At 41.8% G+C, this 26,689-nt stretch overlaps 1 protein-coding gene across 2 annotated transcripts in view; it reads right to left on the bottom strand.

Moving 5' to 3' along the window:
* LOC134354273 (protein inscuteable homolog) overlaps window positions 1-26,689 on the bottom strand; it is a 433,993-nt gene that overhangs the window by 57,915 nt on the left and 349,389 nt on the right. The window lies entirely within an intron of this gene.

Genomic DNA, 26,689 nt, shown 5'->3' with positions numbered 1-26,689 from the left:
GAGCCTGTGGTATGTCAAATACCAGGTGAGCAAGTAGTTTTTGGGGTACTGACAGTCTGTGTCTTTATTGATGCTTTGCTGCATGCTTGAGTGCTCAGTGGGGGGGGTGCTGATGCTTTTGTTTGCTGGTGGGAAGTGGGGCCATTGCTATCCTGCTGCTTATGTGTGGGAGGGGGGAATTGGGGGGGTTTGGGATTCTTACATTTAATTGTCATTCATTCTTTGAGGCACTCCTCTGTTTTCGTGGATGTTTGCAAAGAAGACGAATTTCAGAATGTATATTGTATACATTTCTCTGACATTAAATGTACCTATTGAAACTGCTTAAGCCTTTAGAAGGATATGCAGTTGGTGAACAATGGCTCAGTGAAGGTTTTGTTAAAGATCCAATATCTGGAAGGCTCAGAAGCTCACCAGATCAAATTTTAAGTGTCAGAAGGTGATGGAAATCCAATAAATCTGGGGCTTGGCTCTTCTGGGGCAAAGTCAGGTAGAAGTACTAAGCGGTGGGACAGAGAGATTCGGAGAAGGGTTGGGGGCTCAATGTGTAGATACCATGCAGAGGTCAGGAGGAGATTTGGATCTGGCATCAGAAGAGCATAGGTCACTCACGTAGTCGGATAAGGTGATGATCAGAAGTGTAAGGCTTGGGCTTGGGCTGGAAATGGAAGAGGGTATGAATGAACTGTTTGATAGGGGAAAACTGAGGATGCTTAGTTAGAAGGAATTGTGAAGATTGGCAGTGGGGGTGTTGAGTCATGTCAGCAAATCTGGTAGGGGAGAAATATCAGTAGATTAGTCACGAGGAAAGAGTGTTAGCTGAATTACTTTTTTTCTAACCTGGGGATCATAGTTAGGCACTGTCACCAGGGAGGGCAGGGAAAGGGGCATCTAGAAAGAGCCAAGTATGTATGTCATTTAAAAGGATGTTCCTGAGCTGGCTTGCCTGGTTCTAAAGTCTGAGCTGTCACTTGCTCAGGTAGGGCCACTTTAGATAGGTCCAAGAAAAGATTCACAAGTGCTATGGAAGTGCTATTCAACTCCACATGGATGGCATGTGAAAGCAACACACAGGAATTTGTTGCAATTTACTGACACTACTGCACAGCTCTGTGGTTGTCTGTATGCCAGCATGCCCGATGCGCAGAAGAAACCAAAAAATGTCATCAATTTTATGAAGCTCCTTGAAGATGTCCTGGATGCTACGAGGGCTAGTACACTTGATGCAGCTCACTAGGTTTACAACTCTCTGCAGCTTATTTCGATCCTGTGCAGTAGCCCCACCCCTCCATAACAGAGGATGAAGCAGCCAGTTAAAAAGCTCTCCATGGTACATCTGTAGAAATTTGTAAGTGTTTTTGGTGACATACCAAACCTCCTCAAAATCCAAAAGAAATATAGCCTCCATCATACCTTCTTTGTAGCTGTATTAATATGTTGAGTCCAGGATAGATCCTCAGAGATATTGGCACCCAAGAACTTGAAATTGCTCACTCTTTTCCTCTATGAGGACTAGAGCGTGTTCCCTCGTCCTGCCCTTTCTGAAATCCACAATCACTTCTTTGCTCCTTTTGATGCTGTTGCTGTGACACCACTCAACTAGCTGACATATGTCACTCAGCACACCCTTCCATCACCATCTAAAATTCTGCCAACAATATTTGTGTGATCAACAGATTTATAGGTGGCATTAGAGCTCTATCTAGCCACACAGTCATGTGTGTAAAGAAAGCAGAGCAGTGGGCTAAGTACACATCCCTGAGGTATGCCAATGTTGATTGTCAGCAAGGTGGAGATGTTATTGCTGATCCACACAGATTGTCGTCTTCCAGTTAGGAAGCCAAGGATTCGGTTGCTGAGGAAGGTACAGGGGCCCAGGTTCTGGAGCTTCCCAATCAGTGCTGTAGGAATGAATTATGTTAAATGCCGAGCTTGGATATGTACATGAATGAGAGGAGTATGGAGGCTAGTGGTCCAGTTCTAGATAGACTGGACTGGGCAGCAAAACAGCATGCCACAGACTAGATGGGCCAAAGGGCTTCTTGCTGCACTGTAGTACTCTATGACTCTAGATAAGACAACCCCAACAGGCGGACCAGGAGAACCAAATGTCTGGACCGCGCCAACCCATTGGCACTTATGTGAACACACCTGTCATAACATGTAAATAAAGCGCGCGCTGCTCTAATTTATTTTAACCTCATCCCGCACCATACACTTGACCTATGCCCCCGTAGAGAGCATGACTTACTACGCGCTCTCTACAGTCCTAGACTAGACAGCGGCATGCACCAGCTACCCGCCTGTTATCTAAGCAGCGAATCTGTCTTCTAAGCGAATTGTTACCAGCAGTAAGTCACGGACCCTAAACCAAGAACAACATGGCCTGTGTGAAAAAGCGCAAAGTCAACCAGGAAAACCGTCAGTTCAAATCTGACTGGACTGATCAGTTTTGTTTTATTTTACCGGACCATGCCAATGCTAAACCGACACGCTTAATATGCACGCAGTCCGTAGCTGTCTGCAAATCAGAAAATCTAAAGCGGCACTTCAACACTATACATGCTGCCAGTTTTAATGCCAACTACCCTGAAAAATCAGCGCAATGCAAACACAAAATTGCAAATATGATAACATCATACAAGCACTCTGTTTCTACTATCTGTAAGTCAACATCCCCACAAAAGAGCGCAACAGCTGCATCATTGCATGTGTCATGGAATCTTGCCAAAGCTAAGAAGCCATTCGCTGATGCCGAGTTGATTAAAACGTGTGCAATTGATATGGTTGGCGAAGTTTTAAGTCCTGATGAGAAAACCAAGAAAACGGCTGTGAGGCTGCGCCAGCTGGTGGCGCAGTGACATCAGCACCGGACACTGGAGCGGAGGTTCCCGGGTTCGCACACAGTCAGGGCCACTTCCGAGTATGCTTTCCATCCGTGCCGGGTTGGGCGTCAAGATTGTAACTCGACCTTGTAAAATGAAGGGAAAAATACTGCGAAATGTCTGTGTGAGGAGTGGCGAGTCACACAGTCTCTTTCTCTCTCTCTCTCTCACTCCGCGCCTTGTAAAGGCATGAAAAAGACTTCACACATGCACGGACGCACGCACACACTCAGACGCACACGCATGCCCAAAAAAAAGAAAATGGTTGTGGAGCTATTAAAAACGGTGCCATTGTCAGCTATCAAGAACCAGGACAGAAACAGACTCCCCAATGCAGACCTTGGCAGTGCCTCAGGGTTGCCACAACAGACTACAGGCCCGACATCAGAAGGATTGCCTTATCCCGTCGCTGTCACTTCTCTCACTGATTGGTGAGTGAATCAATTTATTTTTGTCCATTTGTCAATCTTATTGTGGTATAATAATATTACAACAGCAATGATACTAATAATTTCATTTATAGCTACACTTCATACTTTGAATGCTACATAGCGTAATTAAAAAGAACCAATAGATTAAATGAGAGAACAGAAACAGTGGAAAGGCAGTACTACTAAAACGCTTTGTGTGGAAGAGAAGTGGCAAAGACTACCATGTTTACTGTGTGTGTGTGTGTGTCTGTGTGTGTGTGTGCATGTGTGTGTGTGTCTGTGTGTGTGTGTGTGTGTGTGTCTGTGTGTGTGTGTGTGTGTGTGTGTGTGTGTGCGTGTCTGTGTGTGTGTGTGTGTGTGTGTGTGTGTGTTTGTATGTCTGTCTGTCTGTGTGTGTGTGTGTGTGTGTGTGTGTGTGTGTGTGTGCGCGCGCGCGCACATGCGCGCACATCTATTTTAAGTCCCAGATGAGTTCTCAATGTGACAGCTGACAGTTGTGATAGCTAGAGTCATAATTAAATGGTTGGTTTTGGAATTATTTTGTTTCAAGAGTGCATTTTCTTTTCTTGTGTGACCCACAACACAGGCTTTGAGAATCCCAGACCTAAATTGTTACTACTACCACTACTACTACTACTACTAATAATAATAATAATAATAATAATAATAATAATAATAATGGTAATAGCAACAACAACATCTGCCCATAAAACAGCTTACTGGCGCAATGAAAAAAAACCATGGATGTTTTGGCCCTTGGCTTGGCATGCTTGACGTAATTTGGCCTTGTGGAAAACTAATTGGGGAACCCTGCTCTAGATACTTAACCAACAAATAATTACATGTTACAATTCATTACAATACTAGGGAGAAAATTGACATGCAGGTTGCAAAGAGAGGGCTTATATTTTCCTAGATAAAGGAGTGTGAGGGGATCCAGGAGTGCCCTATTAACTGTTTGGAGAGAGACATTTATCATTGATGGTTTGTTTGGAAAGGAGAGAGAGACAGAGTTATTTACCACCGATATGTTGCTTTTGAAAAGAGAGAGAGAGAGAGACGAAGATTAACGGTTGGACTGTCACTTTAAGGCTTTGGAAGTATCTTTGGATTTTTACTGAGTTTGGAGTTGGAGACAGCACCGAGCAGCTCAAAAGTTGCTATGGTAACCAAAGGCAGTGTTATTTAATGGACACTCCATGTTATGATTTTCCGCAGGTTGTTGATATTTCTTCAAGGACAGGTTGCCTGCTTGCATTTCTTCACAGACAAAGGAAGGAGGGACTCTTTGAATGACAGGTGATGTTCAGCACAGAGAAGTAAATAGGAGGTCAGATGATACAGACCTCAGACACATGATCTGGACACTGAATGAGCATTGTTGTGCCTGCAGAGGAAGTGGGTTTTGGAGGATCAATCAGGCAGATCGATCCAAATTGCTATTCCAACGGTGAAGAAGGGGTTGACTGGTGGGGAGTTGTCTATGTGTCCACCCTTGCTGGGGTGATAGCTCCACCACAGAAGACCGGTCCCCCTGGTTAAAGTCACAGTCGGTGACTTGTAAAGGATTTCAGAGGACAACAAGATCGACGGCATCAGCTCACCTGAAGACTCAACTCACTCTCTCTCTCTCTCTCTCCGTCACTACTCAACTAAATACCACAAACTGAACTGAACTTTACTCAACATCGTAAGACTGTATCTTTTTACCCCTAGACTTAAAGAAGCTTGCTTTTCATACATATATCTTTCCACATTTACTGATTTACTTACTTTTATATATAATCATTGTTAACCTGTTTGATTTATCTACATTTATATTACTGTATTGCATAGTTACTAATAAATATTAGTAGTTTATAGCAATACTGGACTCCAAAGTGGTTTCTATTTCTGCTGGTTTCTTTATCCCCGTCACAGGATACGTGACAGGAGATTAAGAAAAAATCTAACTTAACTATTTACTGGGTAGTTGGAGAGAACTACCCAGTAAATAGTTTCAGGGTCTGACTATAGTTTCACTGGTAAGGAAGTTCTACCATAAGGCAGCAGACTTACAATGATACCATTCAGAAGAGATATAATATAATGCTTTACACAGAGAATGGTAAGACTTTATACCCAGTAAGTCATTGAAGTCAATTGGGAAATTTTAATTCTGAGGTTAATCATTTTTGTTCAGAAACGATGTAAAGGTCATAGAAACAATTTGTTTGATGAAGTCCGTATAGAGATCAGCCATGATCTAAGTGAGTGATAGATGGGCAGGAGGAGCTGAATGATATATTGCTCCTCTTGTGTTTGTATGATGTGGAATGTAAGAAATAATGAAAGAAGCTTATCCTTTCCCTGACATTTTACATTCCATGAGAGGTGCATAGCTGTGTTAAAGTGAGGCAGCAAAATAATAATAGGAATTAGCTGAAAAGAGAGCTAGTATTCAGTGATATGTAGAGATCTGTATTGACTGCAAGAGAAAGGGATGAGTTCCAGTGAGTTGGGTTCCCTCCTAGACTTTTGCTGGTTATACTATCAACATTCTGTTCACTGTCTAGATGAAATAACTTCTGTTCACAAGTACTGAATGGTCATCTAATGTTTTCTGGGCCTACCTACAGCAGGGTTTTAGCAGTGCTTAGTAACATTACGGGAGTGTTCAGCGCTTTCGTAATGAATATGCAGTTGAAAATCTCATGGAACTCTGAAAACAGAGAAATATGAAAAAATATTTGGAAACATGCACTTTCTCCAACAGTCAAGCCTGTTTGAGATAGCAGTGTCACATACCAATAATAATATCAGATCACTCACACCAAGTTAACAAATCATCAGACAATGAGCCATATGACGTGAGATCAAATCGCAAATGCTGGAGATAACTTGGATTCAAGCCCAGAAAAGAACTTTTGAACCAGGTGATCAAGTCTGGCACTTTGTAGCCCTCAAAGGTAACATGGACATGAGAAAGTATGCAGATGGTAGAAATCCAAAGCAGCACAAAGGAGGAACTCCATCAGGGTCAGGTGGTCTCCACAGAAATGAATAAACGGTTGATGTTTTGGGCCGAGACCCTTCTTCAGGGCTCCAGATAATATGGACATCTCTGGTTATGAGGAGCTGATTTAATGACCTGATTGACACGAGCACTTACTTTCTCAAGCGGCACCTCTGCTTTCATACTAATATCAATGTTAGATATTAGTATGAGAGCAGAGCTCATAAGTGTTCCAAAATATTGATGCATGTAGGATTAGTACAAATGCATGGTTGCTGGTCACCATGGACTCAGTAGGCCAAAGGACTTGTTTCTCTCCATATCTCTCTAACTACATACATGACAGTCATCACAAAGTTTGTCCTTGGTTGATAGTGTTAAGCTACTCTATTTGATAAGATGGCTGTAATGATGAATACAAACAGCAACCAATGCTCTTTCATGCAATTAGTTTCTTCAAGAGGAGAAGATGGTGGCACGACGCAGCTCGCCGCGGCCACTCCGGTGGTGATATCTGTTATTTATCAAGTAGGGTGCCAGGCACAATCCTGATTTGATGGAGACAGACGTGAGAGCACGGAGGAACATCTGGTGAAACTTCTGAAATGCCTGCTTCACTGCTGCTGCTACTGTGTGGTCCAAAATCTCAGGAGGAGAAGGCCCCGAGTCCTTGGCTTTGCTTGTTGCTCGGTGGCTGGGGCGGGATCGAAGCGCTCAGCAGAGGATGGTGCTCAGAGAGGATATGTCTGAGGGGCTGGTCAGAGGCTCGAAGTTTTCGGACGGACTCAGAGCCCACTGCAGTCGGGTGCTTCCAATGGTGCTGCATCGGCATATTTGCGGCACTTAGGGGTTCATGGCAGGGAGAGTTTCTCCCTTCTGCCACCTGCATGAGATGATGAGTCTATCGTGACCATGGTCTGCTCTTTATCAAATTGTGGTATTGGTTTACACTGTTGTAACTATATGTTATAATTATGTGGTTTTGTCAGTTTTAGTCTTGGTTTGTCCTGTGTTTTCTTGTGATATCATTCTGGAGGAACGTTGTATCATTTTTTTAATGCATGCATTTCTAAATGACAATAAACGAGGACTGAGTGTCCTCATAATCTAATCTAATCAAGATTAGATGGCTTGTTCTATAACATCTTATGCAAAAACTGCAGCTTAAACAAAATTAAAATAATTTTATTTAGGAAACAGTATTTACAGCTATATAAAGCTGTTTTAGGGGAGAGAATAGTGAGGGCTAGTAATTAGTAAATAGGATGTGGATTGTGCTAATGGGGCAACAGGGAACTGCAGACAACCTAGAAGTGGAGACATGGAATGCTGCAGTGATAATGTCCAGGCTTCAGGAGTTTTGTTAATTATATTATAGCCTGCACCCATTGTTGTAATGGAAAGTTGGAATTACTATTTAACCTGTGGATAATCATTTTACTCTGTAATCAGGACCTAGTCCATTACTTAAAGAAGACTTCCTGTAGCTATCATTCTGTTATCAAATTGTATTTTTTCTGGTAATCTCATCAACTGAGAATGTAAAAACTCTACCAAATTCATGCTCAGCTAGATCAGCTTCCATTGATTTCCTTTGCGCTCAGCTTTTAATATATCACCTGTTATTTCCAGCACCAGCTCTGTGTGATCTTTCAAGTTGCTTTACAATTGGGGCAGTTACTAGGATACCCCACCGGACTGCAGACAACTATGAGGCTCCTGGCTGGGTGAGTATGTTTGAGAAACCACCCTGTTAGGTTAGGGAATAAGTCCATAGTCAACTGTGACCAAAACTTGTGGTAAAGAGAAACCTGGGAACATGCGGAGTCTGGTGTCAGACATTCGGGGACTGGGGTGTCTGGGTAGCTGGGAGATAGGATCCAGGTGGTAATGGGTTGCAATTGATTTGGGAAACCGATTGACTAACCAAGTTTGGGTGTCTGGGTAACGGACAGATGGGATCCATGTGGTTATGATTTGGGAAATCAATCGACTAACCAACATTATTTGAGACATGGACTCTGGGAGCTGGAATTTCAGACACTGTGGGGTATGGCCATGGCAGAAGAAAAGAAGCCTGTGGAAACTGGGGAAGTAGTGTGGTAATCAGAATGTCCTCTCGTACAGATGGTAGTGTGTCATAACTGTAAGTTGATACAAAAAAATGGTAAGGAAGGGTCACAGTCCAGATGGAACAATCCCTGAACAAATTGCTTGTAGAAGGGAGAAGAGAAGGGGAAATATGAAAAGGATGTAGTAATAGTAACAGCATTATTGCCCAATCACCACAGAAAAGCAATCACCAAACAAGCCCAGATCCCTCGTATTTTGGGACAAGTGGTAGGTACTCCATGCGGTTCACTGGAACATGATGCACAGTACTGTGCAGAAGTCTAAGTTACCCTAGCTATATATGTGTCTAAGACATTTGCACACTATTGTATATCTTGAGTCGTGACCTTAAAGGCCGAATGGCCGGAGGCAGAAGTGTGGAAGTAATTGCAAGAACATTTCCCTGTGTGTGGACCATTCAATAACAAGGTGTCACAGTACACCATTAAACTTAAAGCAGAGCTACAGCAAAAAGAACTGATCTGGCCTACCACTTCCCATAAGAATTCCCCAATCTTACAGGTGTATATTTAATGTATCAGTAATATTTGTGTAATATTGTAAATATATTGTTTGGTTAAGTATTCTTCACTATTTAAATAATTCATTATGGTTATATTTACGAAGTACATGAATGGCATACGTCATGGCGCCCCTGCGTGAAACGTGCATGCCTCACTTAAAAGTAAAAATGAAGTAGGAGTCACATTCCCAGCTCTCTTGTTTTCCTTTCAATTAGTTTTATGTTTTGGAGTTACAAAACTTAACAGTGGCAATGAGGAAGTTTGAAATAAATCTGAGATAGCTCCCTACGTGTTGAAGTGTAGTGAGAAATGGTCGAGTAAAAGAAAAAGCAGCACAGCATGTTTTCTTTTCCTCACAAAGGAAGAAAGTTGATTGAGTTAAAACAAGGCAGATAACGGACAAATTCATGGGTTCATAAATAGTGAGTACTAGGTGACAATAATCATAAAAAAAGATCAGAAATGGCTGGCTACATCAGAGAGATTAACGTGTTTGATCACACAACAGATAACTGGATATTGTCTATGGAGCAAATTGAACTGTATTTCGAAGCAAATGAAATAACCAATGAAAAGTGGGTGACATTTTTGCTGAATGCATTGGATTGAAAGGCATGCAGTTTGCTTAGAAATTTGGCTGCTTCAACCAAACCAGGTGAAATTAGCTTTGCTGATACCATGAAAGTAATGAAGGAACACTTAGAAGCAAAACTATTGTTGATTACAGAATGCTTTAGGCTTCATAAACAGAATCAAAAGAAAGAGGTGTCCATTTGCGCAAACGTGACTGAATCGAAGAGATTGTCTCAACATTGGCAATTTGGTATTGGGCTTAATGATGAAATGAGAGATGATTTAGTTTGTGGGGTCTGACAAAAAGACATTCAAAAACAGTTCCTAACTGAAGCACAATCGACATTTAAAAGAGCAGTTGAAATGGCTGTATCAAAAGCAGACAGATACAACCTTTCCACCTTGGAAATGATAGTCAGAGTTGCCATTGAGTTGCAGTCAGGAATGAAAGAGAGTGTGAACAAAATTGCAGTGTCTAGACAAAGGCCTACCTGGCCGAACAAATTGTATTACCATTGTGGCAGGGACTCACATATGCCAGACCAATGCAGGTTTAAATGTGAAACTTGCAGAAAATGCAACAAAGTAGGACACATACAAAGAGAATAGCAGGCAGACAAAAATAAATGGACTGCACAGAGAAGAGATAAAGATAAAAAGTCAAGTTGCAATTTCAAAAAGAGCACTAATATGCATCCTGTTGATCAAAGATCTGACAATGATAAAACTGACAGAGATCTGAGAAGCCTTGAGATTTACCACATGAAAGCTAATCAGAGACAAGCAATATGGATTACATCAAAAGTGAACCACAAGTTACTTATAATGGAATTGGACACTGGCTCAGCTGTTTCAGACATGCCACAAAAGGAGCTTGAATGGCACTTCAAAGATACTGAACAGATACCTGCAGATAGCCAATTAAGAATTCATACTGGAGAAAAGATAACTCTGGTGGGAATGATATTTCTACCAGTGAGATACAACAGCTATCAGGCTACATTGGGCTTGTATGTGGTAAAAACAGGAGGTCCAGCATTGTGGAGACCTGAATGGCTGAGACAACTACACCTTGATTGGAGATGCACCCACCATTGGCATGCCACATCTCCTGTAATTGAGTAAACTGAAAGCAAATTAAGGAAGGTTGAGGATGATGCCAAAACTGTCTCCATGCTGTACACCATGAACTGTTGCACAACAAAGGGCAAACAGGTGTTTGTGCCAACCTCTGTGCCTTAGGTTGCAAAGCAGATTGGACCAAGGAAGGACCATGCTGCTCAGAGGAATTGTGAAAGTGATGAAAGCAGTGGACTGACTACAACAATTTTTGTAGGCAACATATCCGAGAAAGCTTCTGATATGCTAATCAGGAAGTTGCTTGCGAAATTTGGCTTTTTCTTGAGCTGGAAGAGGTTCAAGGAGCTGTAACAAAGTTCCAAGCATTCAACTTTTGTGAGTTTAAAAGAGCCTGAATCTGTGTGCATTAAAGTTTATTGGATGAACTTCAAGTGGGCGACAGAAAACTGCTTATAAAAGTAGATGCAAAGATCAAAGCCCAGTTGGACGCATAGAAGACCAAAAAGAAGGGAGTCAATTGAGATATGAAAACAAAGGATTCCCAAGATCAAGACGCATATCCTAGGAAGAAGAAACAGGAAAAGAAAGAGGAGGATTACACAAGTGCTAAGGAAATAGAAGAGATCAACAAGACCTAATTTCTCAGGAAATTAGCAAATTCGGAGATACTCAAAATAAACTAGAAGAAAAAGGAAAAGGAAGGCATGAAAAAGAAAGACAAGAAGTAGAAAAGAAGAGGCAAAGAGAAAGAACATGAGTGAGAAAGAGAAATGCGGGAACAAAAGAAGGAGCATGAGAAAGAAAAAGAAAGTGATCAAGAGTGGGATAAAGAGAGAGAAAGAAGCTAGAGACTAGGAGAAAAGCAAGGATAGAGGTATTATAGATCCGGAGAAAAAAGTTGAGAAAGGGAGGTGTCCAAAGCAGTCAGAACCTCTTTCTGCAGTCTCAGAGTCAACCACCATAGAGGAGGCTCCAGAGAGTCCATCACAGCCCTACCATTTTTCCCTCGATGTATTGCTAACATAATCACCCATGTTCCCTTGGGAGATACCAGTAGCAGTATTCTGCAATAGGTGGATGATGTTCTAATTGCACCTCTGGGAGAAAAAACACATCCGGGTGGTTTCAAGGACTTTTTAGGTTAATGAAAATGTGGGACTGAAGGTAAACCCCCTCCAAGGTACAGCTTGGACAGTCTGAAGCAATGTATTTGGGACACAAGATTAGACGGGATGAGGAATGCAAAGAAACAGTTCTTAAATTCCCCTGCCCATACACAGTGAAGGGAACCCATCAGACTTCAGGTCTCCTAAATTACTGCTGCAATTTTGTGGAAAATTATGCTGAGCTCACAGAACTTCTGATAGCTCTTATAGGAGGAGGGAAACAGAAAAGAAGTACAGGTGGAATTGACACCAGAGTTAGCTCAGGTCTTCTTGTGTCGAAAGCAAAGCTCAGCTGCAGCACTGACTTTGGACTTGTCTGACATGAAAAAACTGTTCCATCTTTTTTATGCCAACCAGGGGAAGATTGATACAGCTGTTGTTTTGTCTGGAATATGGTGACGTATTGTGGCCTATGGCATATTATTCTGTAAAACGTGGCCCTGTAGCAGCGGGAATGCATCAGTGCATGCGAGCAATAGACTGTGCAACTTGTGCTGTTGTAGTGTGAGAACCTACCACTGTGATGGGTCAGAGAGTCTTGCACACACCACGCACAATAGTTACTCTCCTAGAGGCAGGAAAATTACGGGCAGCGTCTGACAGCTGGCAAGCAAAATGAGAGGCAGTATTGTTACCTGCTGACAAACACATACAGATAATAAGGGGCAGTTTGGTTAACGCAGTCAGTTTGATAGAAGAGGATAGATCCCACATGAATGCATGGAGCGAATGCAAGGGCTGGAGGAGCCAGTCATAGGGGAAACACCCTGAGAGGGGAGTGATGTGCAGATCATTTTTATAGATAGGTCTAGGAAGTACCATCCACAAACGGGATGGGCTTTTGTGGACAAAGGAGGGAACCTAATGGCAAGAGGAAAACTGGGCCACAGTGGCAGAACTGAAAGTGTTAACAGAGGCCTTTAAGTTAGGTAAGGGACAGAGGATAAACATTCTCACAGACAGTGGATATGCACTTGGAGTAGTACATGATTACATGACAGCTTGGGCAAGGAGAGGGCATGTGACCTCATCAGGAGTTGCTTGAAGCTGCTACACTGCCTCACGATGTGGCTATTATAAAGATTAAGGATAGACACCGCTGACCAAAAGGGATCAGGCAGCTAAGGCAATTGTGAAGGAATCTGGTCCAATCGCAGTAGAGGTAGTGATGATCAGGGAGGTGAAAGAGGAAGATTGAAAGGTGATACAAGAGGAGGTGTCTTCACAGAAACAGCAAATTTGGGAACAGGCAGGAGCAGTGCAGAAATGTTAGATATGGGAAGGTGGTGACTGCGTGGTAGCCCCAGGGTGCATCAGACATACATTATTAAGAACTTTCAATGGTTTAGCTCACACAGGGCAGGAGAAGATGAGGGCCTAGCTAGAAAGGTGCTGGTAGTGGTTGGGGAAGGGGAGTAATATTGCTAAATTCTGCCAGCTGTGCATAAAATATGCCCAATCCGATGTAGGAAAAACAGTTAAAATCTAGGCCAACTAAGGCATCTGCCACGGCCTAAAGATCCATGGGAGCAACTTCAGATGGACGTTACAGAGCCATTACCTCAGTCTAGAGGTAAATGCTTGGTGATTGTTGAACACTTCACCAGGTGATGGAAGCATTCCTCTGTTGGGATTGCTCCGCCAAGACGGTAGTCCATGTGCTAGTGGAGGAGGTAATACCCAGGTGAAGAGTACTAGCCAGTCAAGATTTGGATCAAGGGAAAGGAAATCAAGAGGGCTTGCATGTTGTTAGGGGTCAAACAGAGGTTTTACACTTCTGGAATGGGTCAGCAACTTTAAATTCCTCTGTGTTATCATTTCAGAGGATCTGTCCTGGGTCCAGCATGCAAGTGCCATTATGCCATTACGAAAAAAGCACAGCAGCACCTTTACTTCCTTAGAAGTTTGCTAAAATTCAGCCTATCATCTAAAATTTTAACAATTTTCTATAGCTGTGTGGTGTAAAGTATATTGACTGATTGCATCATGGCATGGTATGGAAGCACCAATGCCCTTGAATGGAAAATCCTACAAAAATTAATGGATATGGCCCAGTCCATCACGGGTAAAGCCCTCCCCACAATTGAGAATATCTACGCAGCGCGGAGTATTGTCGCAGGAAAGCAGCATCCACCATCAAGGATCCTCATCATCTATTCCATGCTCTTTTCTCACTGCTTCCATCAGGAAGAAGGCGCAGGAGCCTCAGGAGCCACACCACCAGGTTCAGGAGCAATTAATACCCCTCAACCATCTGGCTGTTGAACCAGAGGGAATATCTTCACTTGCCTCATCACTGAGATGTTCCCATAACCTACAGAATCATTTTCAAGGATTCTTCATCTCATGTTCTTGGTAGTTATTGCTTATTTATTTATTATTATCTTTTTTTATGTATTTGCTAAGTTTGTTGTCTTTTGCATATCGGTTGTTTTCCGTCCTCTTTGGTGTGGTCTTTCATTGATTCTACTGTGTTTCTTGGATTTATCTTTCCAACCTTAAGAGATATCTTGGACAGGAATGATTTAACCATGCAAACATATTTCCACAGGAACAGAAAACATGGAACCAGTTTGGATAATTGAATGTGTCAGTCTTTTGATCCACCTCTCTAGAACATGTAAAACACAGACTGTAAACTGAGGGAATAACAAAGAACGACTAGCTGTGGGGTGTACCAGTGGAGTGCAGTTCGACATGGGGGGGGGGAAAACGTGTGAAATGGACATTTGAAAACTGCACAGCGCTTGGAGGACATCTGTTGGGTCTGGGGTTTTTGGCTCGTTTTCAGCTACCGAGTGCAGTTCAGCACTGAGAATCGAGTTGACTGGAAAGAAGTGGCTCGTCAGCTAGGAGGGCTGCTGTTGGCACTGTTCAGAAACAGCTCATCCTTCAGCGTGGCAGTTGGTGGTGCCGGACTGTGACTGCTGAGGGGATGTTGGGAATTAGTGTCGGTTCAGGTAGTGAGGAAGATCTTGAAAAGGAGGTTCAGGGAGGGTGCGGGTTGGCAGGAGGAGGTTGGAATTAAGTTGAATCTAGATTTGGAAAACGGAAAAGGAAGCATAATATTGGAGTGATTTCAAGTGATGGAGAGGAAGGGTGTCACACATAAATTACTGGAGAAGCTCAGCAGGCCAGGCAGCATTTTGTGTGCGTTGCTCGGATTTCCAGCATCTAGAGATTTTCTCTTGTTTGTGAGAGAAAGGGCAAGATTTTTTGGAAAAAAAAGAAGATTTTAAGGTTTAAATTTGACTTGGAGTAGCCTTTTTCCATTAATCCTATTAGGCTAACTAAAGAGTTTAAACCTGCTTTGGGGACTTAGATTGTGCTCATATTTTGAGAGGAAGGAATATGTTAATCGTTTGTAAGGATAATAAACAATGCGTGAAGACATTATATTTAAAGACTTTACTTGGAAAAAATATATCTTTGTTGCCTTATGAAAATAGAGGTATTGAGGGTGTCAAATCAAGTGTTCCAGCGCAAATTTCAACAAAGGAGGATAAATCTCATTTATTGGGAGGTCATTTATTGCAAGTAGTTAGAAGTGGGGAAAAGATGGACAATTTATCTGTATCGATTTATTTTGATTAGGCAAAACTCCCTGATAAAGTTAGTTTAGGGTATGTTAGTTATAATATATGAACTTTTATATTCCACCTCCTCTTAGGTTTTATAAATGGCAGAGATTTGGGCATGGTGCGGTAGGATGTCGTGGAATGCAGTAAGTGTAGTAGGAAACATTAGAATGAAGATTATGGACAAGGTGTAAGGTTTAACTGTTGTAATTGTGGAGGATATATAGGATGTGAAGTGCTTAAGAAGGCAGCCGAAGTTGATCAGGTTAAAGTACAGTTGGCAGAGGTCTTGCAAGAAGTTAAACCAAATGTTGATAATTATTACCAGTTAGACAACAGACTGTGAAATCAATAGATATATGTCAACATCACAGTTCTCTTACTGAAGATACAAGCGGATAAAATGAGACTTGTGATGTTTATAATGGATGTGGTGAATTGCACTGCTCAGACATTTTGTTGTATTGAGAAAATTAAAATTTAATGTGAAAGTTGCTGAAAAGTATCTTGGGATAACTGCTGTTATGTGGGAAACTGTAAATAAAGTTCTGATGAGTGAGGTATCTGTATCCCAGTCTACTTGTGAAAGGTCCATACATAATGGAATTAGAAATACTGAAGTAGAATTCAAGAAGCCTGATTTCTAATGGTCATGACTTTAAGAAGTTTATTTCTGATTTGTCAAATCCTCCCAATGTTATATGTATTCAGGAAACCTGGTTGTATTCACATTTAAGTTTTTCTTTGCAGCATTATGTTGTTATTAGGTGTGATAGGTTAGTTGGTAGAGAGGGTGATGTTGCCAGTTTTATAAGGAAAGGGATAGGATATAGAGTTGTGGATGTGAATAAAATGAATGAGGTACTTGTAGTAGAAATACTTGATTCAACAGTTAGGGGTATTGAAGTGGTTAATTTTTACAACCCTTATAACTCAATTTTACTGGACATAGGATGCAATTAGCAATTAATAAGGTCAAACAGTATGCAAATAGATGGGGATTTAAGCTTTCAGTATCTAAGACACAAGTTATGTGTTTTATAAAGAGAAACAACAGACCTGCACTTAATTTGAAATCATATGGTTAAACTCTTGAAGAAGTGTCAGTGGTAACACTTCTCAGCATGTGAATGGATAATAAGCTGACATGGAAGCACCATATCAGTAAAATAACTGATAAGTGTAAAGGAGTATTAAATATTCTCAGCTATCTATGTGAGTATTCTTGGGGTGCTACATGAAAACCTTTGTTGGCCATTGATATTTGTTTAATTAGATCTGTTCTTGACCATGGCCGTGTGGCTCACGGACCAGCTTCATCTTCAGCTTTGAAATGTTCAGATGTGATATAATCACAGGCTTTAAGACTGTTGTTGAGCAGTAAGAACATTTCCTGTTTTAGCTTTACTGGTTGAAATGGGACAATTACCCTTATAATTGCGGAGGTTGAAGTTGATGTTAACACATATTGGATTAATTCAAGGGGGCAAAGAAATGATCACCCTGCTATAGGTGTATTGGAGGACTGTTGGAAACATCACAAGAAGATGTTTTTAATTTTGTGTGGCTGGGTTCTTATCACGCTAGGAATATAGGTTTGTTGGATTACGCAATATATCCCACTGTAGCTTTCTCAGTAACCCCACCTTGTTTCTTTTCCAGCGGCTTTAGTTGATTTTAGGTGACATGAGTTAATGAAGTCTAAGGATTCTGTTATTCCTGAGAGTCTGTTGGTCCGTTAATATATTAAGGAAGATTATTATGATATGTTAACCATTTTTACGGATGGATCAAAAGATAATTTAACTGGAATGTTGGTGTGGCTGTTTATGTGTCTAAATTACAGGTAAAAATAAAGAAACATTTTACTAACTGTTTATCAGTATATACAGCAGAATTGGTTGCCTTCAATTTGGGCTTACAGGGGGTGGAAGATACTTGTTCTTGCAAAGTTGTAATTTGTTCAGATTCCTTTTCGGTTTTAATCAGTCTTAAAACAAGTTATTCTAGCAGAAGCAACACACATCAAAGTTACTGGTGAACGCAGCAGGCCAGGCAGCATCTCTAGGAAGAGGTACAGTTGACATTTGGGGCCGAGACCCTTCGTCAGGTCTAACTGAAGGAAGAGCTAGCAAGAGATTTGAAAGTGGGAGGGGGAGGGGGAGATCCAAAATGATAGGAGAAGACAGGAGGGGGAGGGATGGAGCCAAGAGCTGGACAGGTGATTGGCAAAAGGGATATGAGAGGATCATGGGACAGGAGGCCCAGGGAGATGGAAAGAGGGGGAACCCAGAGGATAGGCAAGGGGTATAGTCAGAGGGACAGAGGGAGAAAAAAGGAGAGTGAGAGAAAGAATGTGTGTATATAAATAAATAACGGATGGGGTACGAGGCGGAGTTGGGGCATTAGCAGAAGCTTGAGAAGTCAATGTTCATGCCATCAGATTGGAGGCTACCCAGACAGAATATAAGGTGTTGTTCCTCCAACCTGAGTGTGGCTTCATCTTTACAGTAGAGGAGGCCGTGGGTAGACATATGGGAATGGGATGTGGAATTAAAGTGTGTGCCCACTGGGAGATCCTGTTTTCTCTGGCGGACAGTGGCCAGATTTTCCACCCTTCCCCCTTTCCTTCTCCCTGGGCCTCCTGTCCCATGATCCTCTCATATCCCTTTTGCCATTCACCTGTCCAGCTCTTGGCTCCATTCCTCCCTCTCCTCTCTTCTCTTATCATTTTGGATCTCCCCTCCCCCTCCCACTTTCAAATCTCTTACTAGCTCTTCTTTCAGTTAGTCCTGACGAAGGGTCTCGGCCCCAAACGTCGACTGTACCACTTCCTAGAGATGCTGCCTGGCCTACTGCGTTCACCAGCAACTTTGAAGAGTGTTGCTTGAATTTCCAGCATCTGCAGAATTCCCCGTGTTTACGTTTTTATATTCCAGCAGAAGGTCGGAATTACTGTTGGAAGCTCATCAAACATTGCTTCATGTTCAAAGAATTGGTTTACATGTCTTCCTCTAGTGGGTCCCAGCACATAGGGGTGTTGAGGGGAATGAGCAGGTTGATTGCTCAGCTAACAAAGCTGTTAAACATTCAGCTGTGGATATAGACCTTCCACATAGCAAATCAAAAGCTAAGGGGTTGGTACAGCTCAGAATTAGGGGCCATGGCAAGAGTTGTGGGATATTGGACAGAAGGGAGACACCTTTACAGAATACATAAAACTGCTGTGTTTATGGGAGAAGGGGGTAAAACAAGAAGGGATGGAATACGGCATACTATGGTTAATTATTCCTTATATTTTGTTGGAAACATCATTTTGGGCTGTATAGGTTTTGTCATCATTATGAAGGGGGAGAAGGTATCAGCCATGATTGAATGGCGGAGCAGACTCAATGAGCAAAATGGCCTATAATTCTGCTCCTATGTCTTGTGGTCTTATGGAAACAGTTGAATGTATACTATTCCAGAGTGAATCATATAAAGCTGAAGGAAATTAAATGCAGGCTTCATCACAATCTTTGGGGGCTGTTAGTTTTCATTTAAAAACTTTTAAGTTTTGGGAGTGACTATAATTTACTACACAATAACATCTTTCACTATTTACAATCTATAAGGATTTTGGGGGATAATTTAGCTTACATTTGAAAAAGAAGTGGTAAGGGTTTCATTTCCCAGTTCTCTACACCACACTCCAGTCCTGTTAGTGGTGGTATTGCACCTTTAAGTTGGACTGCCAGATGAGGAGGATGAGGAGGGTGAGGAGGAGGAGGGAGCATGCGTGAGAGAGGGATTCCATGTTTATGTCTGTCCTGCCAATACACAGGAGATTAATGAACGATTCACACTTAAAAGTGGCAATGAAACTTGTACGGTAACACAACAGGACTGATTCATTAGGGAATCGATCACTGCATGACTCCCTTTTGCCACAAGCGCACCGCAGTGTAGTGAGGTCCAGAGGGACACTGGAGATTCAGAGTTAGTATTGGAAGATATGGGCATAAAGGTTATTCTAGTACCAGGCTATGACCACATGCAGTTAGTCTTTGACCTGACTGCTTTACAATTCCCTAGTTTTTATGAGGACAGTACGAATCACCTTTTCCAAGATTTGCTCGATATTGAAGTTACTCATAATGAGCTTAGGGCAGAGAGGCAGAGAATGAAAAGGGGCTTGATAAAGTTGTTAGGAGCAGGATATTCATAGTCAATATGTTAGATAGAGCAGAAATAAATGTACAAATCAGTTTGCTCTGGCAGAAGGTGAAAGGGATTAGAAAACAAAATTATGGTGACTTGGGACAAGCGAGTAAAATGGGGGAGCAAGGGCTGGAAGTGGAATTGATATATCTAGTTATCGCAGCCATTAAAGGATATAATTAAGAAGGTTATTGATAGAGTGAACAATGATACCCAACTCTGTGATAAAAATGCAGTCTGTACAACATCTGCTGCCTGGCTTTTGTCTAGTCGGGTCAAACATTCTGCAGTTAGAAGGCCACAGAGCCCCAGACTGGATTTCAGTCAACAAGATGAAAGGATGGGTGGGTGAAGGTGCCCCTGTGTGCCACAGTCGAGATCTCACTTCAACTAATCACGTCCTGGGAGGCTGTGAAAATGAAAGGAGTCCACTGTATATTGCAGCAGTCCTCCACATTCCCCGACATGGTGACAATCAGACGTACTCTCATGATGTCAGAAAATACCATGAGGGAATTTGAATAGCTCCAGGCAATCTGCCAGCCTACGCAAACAAGTTCCACATGTCCAAGTGGGGAGTAAACTTGATGCAATGTCACCAAAGGGAGAATCATTTGGCATGTCCAGAGCTGGTTGTGTGAAGAAGCCTGACAGAATGTGTTTTTTCTTAATGTAACTGCCCCCTGTCCATATTTCCAGTTAATAATGAAACCTTTCTGAAGTATACTTTGGTGAACAACATCTACTGCATCACAACATTAGCAATGGCATATTACAAGGGATATTGCAATGCAAACAGACTGGCTGTAATGTGGCAATCAGTGACATCTCAACCAATGACTGTGGGGCAGTTTGACTAAGCCAACTGCAGTAAGGATGCTGGAGCTGGAGCTTACTGTTTATGGCAGTGACACAGAACTGGAACTACCACCTATTCCACACTGCTGATTGGGGAAAGATCATCCGAGAGGATAGGAAGTCATTAACAAATGGGGTGCAGTGTCGAAAAGTATAACTGACCATGAGAGTGGAGCCAAGGTGGCTCTAGAGAACCCCTCCTTTTGGGACAGTGTTTAGAATTAGGGTGTGAATGTACAAACCCATCCCTGGATTCGACTTATCTCTCACATTATGGTTGTTGTACAGATGATTGTTTTAATGACCATTAGTATTTAAGTGTGGGTACTATAATATCAGGTAAGGCATTAACATTAAGGGGATTGTCATTTAGTAGACCAAACAAGGGTACTGTTAGGGATCTAATCTCTAGGCCCTGTTGATCATTTTAGGCAAAGGGCATAGAGGGGTAGTATTGTAGGGGAACATAAAAAATAGGAGCCTGTTCTACCATTCAATAAGACATGGACTCATCTCCACCTAACTGCCTTTTCCCCATAATCCTTAATTCACCCGCTATGCAAACATTTATCCAAACTTGTCTTAAATAGATTTACTGAGGTAGCCTCCATTGCTTCATTGGGCAGAGAATTCCACAGATGCACCACTCTCTGGGAAAAGCAGTTCCTCCTCATCTCCATCCTAAGTCTACTCCCCTGAATCTTGAGGCTATATCCCCAAGTTCTAGTCTCACCTACCAGAAGAAACAACTTTCCTGCCTCTATCTTATCTGTCCCTTTCATAATTTTATATGTTTCTATAAGATCTGCTCTCATTCTTCTGAATTCCAGTGAGTACAGTCCCAGGTGACTCAATCTCTCCTCATAGTCCAACCCCCTCATCTCTGGAATCAACCTGGTGAACCTCCTCTACACCGCCTCCAAAGACAGTATATCCTTCCTCAAGTAAGAAGACCATATTTGCATGCAGTACTCCGGGTGTGGCCACACCAGCAGCCTGTACATTTGCAATACAACCTCCCTGCTCTTAAATTCTTCCCTCTAGCAATGAAGGCCAACATTCCAATTGCCTTCTTGACAGTCTGTTGCACCTGTAAACCAGAAGAGAATAGCGAGGGCTAGTAACTAGTAAACAGGGCTGTGGATTGTGCTAATATGGAAACAGGGAACCACAGATAAGGCCTAGAAGTAGAGACATGGAATGCATCAGTGATGACATCCAAGGGTCCATTAATTATGTTATAGTGTGCAAACATTGTTGTAAGGGAAAATTGGATTATTGTTAGACTTGTGGATGATCATTTTACACTGTAATTAGGATCTAGTCCATTACTTAATTAAGTCTTCCTCTAGCCAACGTTCTATTAGCAAAGTGTGGTTTTACTAGTAATCTCATGAACTGAGAATGCAAAAGCTCTACCCAATTCATGCTCAGGTAGATCAGCTTTGACTGCTCTCCTGATGTGCACCAATTTTTAATAAAAATCGCCCCTTACTTCAGACAGCAACTCCATGTGTTCTTTCAGTTTCCTCCTCCAAAAGCTATTTAGCTATTTAAAGCCACCCAAGTGTTTGTGGTTCTAATTTTCCCATATGATGCATGCTAAGTTGCAGTAAAAACTCCAGAAGTTATCATTCAATTTCGTATTTTGAGTGATGTGCTCTCTTTCTGACTCTCTACATTTACAAAATGAAGGTAGATTGGGTTAGCGCTGATCAGCAAACTGGAAGGCTAAAATTAAATTCCTGAGTCCTACCTCTTCATGTGTGCCAGCAAGATGTGCAATAAAGAACCTTCTGCTTTGTGACCTTTCAAGTACCAAACCTCCCGTACAGCTTACATGGGATTTGGTCCACTGAGTACAGAATAACATTAACATTTTTATTTGAAGCTGATGAAAACAGGCTCCTTTTGAAACCTAATTTATGTATTTCATCCCCTTTGAATCTGCTTCTCTATCCAAGCGACCCTAACGTCCTCATCTCACTGGCAGATGTGCATACTTTACTGGAGACGATGACAAGTGAAGTAAAGTTTTTAATTGCCCAACTTGATTGTACAAACCTATGCAGTTTAATGCCAATCTACCTTTCATCAGCCCCTTCAACTGACATGCTTGTAATTGAAATTATCTTTAGAACTTTGCTTATGCAAAGCCATATGTCACTTCCAAATGAGCAAAAGAACCAAACATATGTTCAGAACATAGCTTCGTAATGGTGCAAATATTAGCTTGCTCCAGTGTTCCTGGCCAAATATATTAACTCCCTCCTTTGCACTCTCTCTACACCATTCAATCACAGAAAGACAGGAATAAAAAATAAAACAAAAAGTTTGGGAAAGGGTAAGAATTTAACTTCAGGCAACATGGAGACAAAATTGAAAAAGAAAGGTGGTAAATACAGGACTGAAGGTGTTATATTTGAATGAACGCATATACAAAATAAGATAAAGGATCTTGTAGCACATTCAGAAATTGGCAGCAATGATGTTGTGGGTATTACAGAGCCGTGCTTGAAAGAAGATCACAGCTGGGAGCTTAGATTCCAAAGATAAACATCATATCAAAAGGACAGGCAAGTGGGCAGAGTGAGTGGTGTGGCTGTGTTGGTAAAAACTGAAATCAAATACTTGGAAAGAAGTGACATAGGATCAGAAGATATAGAATCCTTGTGGGCAGAGTTAAGAAACTGTAAGGGTAAAAAGATCCTGATGGGAGTTTTATGCAAGCCTCTAAACTGTATCGGGGATGTGGGGTACAAGTTACAACAGGAGATTGGTAAGGCATGTAAAAAGGACAATGGTACAATGGTCATGGGGGATTTTAATATGATGCTACATTCCGAAAATCAGGTTGCTGCTGGATCCCAAGAGAAGAAATGTGTAGAATACCAACAAGATAGATTTTTAGAGTAGCTTGTGGTTGAGCCCATTAGGGAAAAGACAATTCAGGACTGGGTGTTGTGGATAATGAATCGGATTTGATTAGGGAGCTTAAGGTAAAATAATCTTTAGAAGGCCGTGATCATAATATGATAGAATTCATCTTGAAAAGGAGAAGCTAAAATTGGATGTGTCATTATTACAGTGAAGTAAAAGGCAACCAGAGAGGCATAAAAGAGGAGATGGCCAAAGTTGATTGGAAGAAGACACTAGCAGCGATGACAGTAGAGCATCAACGGCTGGAGTTTCTGGGAGCAATGTAGAAGACACGGGATCAGTTCATCCCAATGAAGAAGCAGCATTCTAAACAAGAGGATGAGACAACTGTGGCTGACAAGAGAAGTCAAACATAACAAAGAAGCAAAAGAGGGGGTATACAATATAGCAAACATTAGTGGGAAGCTAGAGGATTTGGAAGCTTTTAAAAACCAACAGAGGGCATGAATGAAGCAATAAGGCGAGAAATGATGTTTTTTCAGATAAATAAAGAGTAAAAGAGAGGCAAGAATGCAGATCGGACCACTGGAAAATGATGCTGGAGAGGAGTAATAGGGAAAAAGCAATGGTGGATGAACTGAAGAAGTATTTTGTGTCAATCTTCACCACAGAAGATACCACCAGTGTACCAGACATTCGAAAATGTTGGTAGGGGGGGCAGGCAGAAGTGAGTGCAGTTGCTATTTCTAAGAAGAAAGGGCTTGTAAATCTGAAAGGACTGAATGTAATTAAGTTACCTGGACCAGATGGTCTACAAAGCAGGGTTCTGAAAGAGGTAGCTGAAATTACAAGCAGTGATTGATAAGTTCGTGGCCTAAGGTAGAAAACCTAGGCACATTTATTTTTACTACATTTACACACTTAGTCCAGCGGTCGTGGAGCATACAGATTCCTTCTTTGTAGAAGCCGGTGTCTTGGACCTCCAGAAGTGGTCTACAGCAGGGGTGATTGATATATTTGTGGCCTAAGGTAGAAGGAGATGAGTTATTAACTCCAAACTTAATGGAATTTTCACTCAGAGTTGAACTGCACGTGCATGTAATGAGAGCCGTATAAACTCATCTCCTTCTACCTTAGGCCACGAACTTATCAATCACCTCTGCCGTGGACCACCTGGAGGTCCAAGATGCTCTCGTTACATGCACATGCAGTTCAAATCTTTAAGTGATAATGCAGAAAGTTTGAAGTTAATAACTCATTTCCTTCTACTGTAGGCCACGAACTTATCAATCACCCCTGCTGTGGACCACTTCTACAAAGAAGGGATCCTTATGCTTCATGACTGTTGGACTAAGTGTGTACATGTAGGAGGGAACTATGTTGAAAAATAAATGTGCTAGGTTTTGTAAAATTGACTCCTTCTACCTCAGGCCATGAACTTATCAATCAGCCCACCTATTATGGAGACATTAGTAGTGATCTTTCAAGAATCACTAAGTTCCGCAATGTTTCTGGAGGACTGGAAATCACAAATGCCACTCTTTAAGAAGGGAGGGAGACGTAACACAGAAAATTATAAACCATTTAATCTGGCTGCAGTGGTTGGGAAAATGGTGGGGTTCATTATTAAGGATGACATTTTGGAGCACTAGGAGGCACACAATAAAAATAGGTTGAAGCCACATAATACCCTTAAGGGAGAACCTTACCCAACTAATTTGGAGTTCTTTGAGGAACTGATAGACAGAAGGACAAAACGGAATCAGTGGATGTTGTTTACCTTTGACAGGATGCCAAGCATAAGGCTGCTAAACAAGATAAGAGCCCATGGTACTACAGGAAAGATACTAGCATGGCCAAATGGCTAAAGGTAATGAGTGGAAATAGTCTCTTCTGGTTTGCTGCTGGTGTCTAGTGGTATTCCACAGGGGTTGGCATTGTGTCCATAACTAGTCCACAATTGGCATAGACTATTTTCTAAATGGGGAATAAATTCAGAAATCAGAGGTACAAAGGGACTTGGAATGCCTGAAGGTTAAATTTCAGGTTGTGTTACAGTAAGGAAGGCAAGTGCAATGATAGCTTTCATTTCAAGAGGACTGTAATATAAAAGCAAGAAGTAATGCTGAGACTTTATAAGGTATTGGTCAGAGAACGTTTAGAGTATTGTGAGCAGTTTTGGGCCCTTCTCTAAGAAAAGATGTGGTGGCATTGAAGAGGGTCTGGAGGAGGTTTACAAGAATCATCTATGGAATGAAAAGATTAACATATGAGAAGCTTTTGACTGCTCTGGGCCTGTACTCGCTGGAGTTTAGAAGAATGACCGGGGATTGCTTTGAAGCCTATTGAATACTGAAAGGCTGAGAAATAGTGGAGATGGAAAGGATGTTTCCAATAGTTGGAGACTCTAGGACCAGGCAGCGTAGCTCCAGAATAGAAGGACATCTCTTTAGAACACCTTTCAGCCCCCCAATGTTCCTCCCCCACAGCCTCCCTCAAAAATGCTCTGGCCTAGTCAATCTTTCCTCTTAGCTTTAAATTTCGAGCACTAAGGAGATCTTTGGAATTTCCTTTGTGCCCTCCCTTGATCTATCGCATCCTACCTGTATTGTCTTGATCACAGGTGTACAGCCGTACCTCAGGTCTGACAAATATCTTCTTCAATGTTAGCAGGTCTTCCTGGTTCTTCTATTCTGAGCCCTGTCTGAATAATGAAAATATCCCTATGCCTTCTTAACCACTGTCCATGACTTCCAGGATCCCATGGACACAGAACACATGCACCTTCTGTTCCCCCAATGAAAGGAGCTCGTTATCTGACCTGCTGCATATTTCCAGCATGTCCTATTTCCTCCCTGCAACTTCTAATTAACTTGGTTTCTCTCTATGCCAGTTCTGACAACTTGTAACATCAGTGCTGTTTCTCCTTCCACAGATGCAGCTTGGCCTGCTGAGTGTTTCAGCATTTTCTGTTTCTCCACACTCCTTGGTATCTTACCGCGTGCTACGTAATCCTGTTCAGGATCAATTTGGAGTTATGATGGCATAATTATGGATTAACTAAATAGGGAACCAGTCTCCAGGAATTAAAACCAGTACACAATTTAACTTTCAATGACTATTATGTGGCTAGTGAACCCAATCATTCTGATTCTGCCCCATTAAAACCACGTTGGGAAAGGAGATGAATGTTTCTGCTATTAGCACATCGTTAAAGGTGTATCCATGACACTCACAACTCAGTTCAGGAAAGATCTGTTTTGTCACCTCTCTTTCTTGCTAGCAGTATATTTATGGAGACTTCCCTCAACACTGTTACAAAAGGGATAGAGTTTGGTGTCTGCAGTTCGTACTCATAGGCCTTTGGGACAGACACCAGTATTGAATACTTAAACGTGAGAAAGTCT

This window comes from Mobula hypostoma, chromosome 11 (genome assembly GCF_963921235.1).
Source record: "Mobula hypostoma chromosome 11, sMobHyp1.1, whole genome shotgun sequence".
Classification (NCBI taxonomy): Eukaryota; Metazoa; Chordata; class Chondrichthyes; order Myliobatiformes; family Myliobatidae; genus Mobula; species Mobula hypostoma.
Note: the sequence above shows the minus strand (reverse complement) of the source record. Positions and strands in the feature narration are given on the sequence as shown.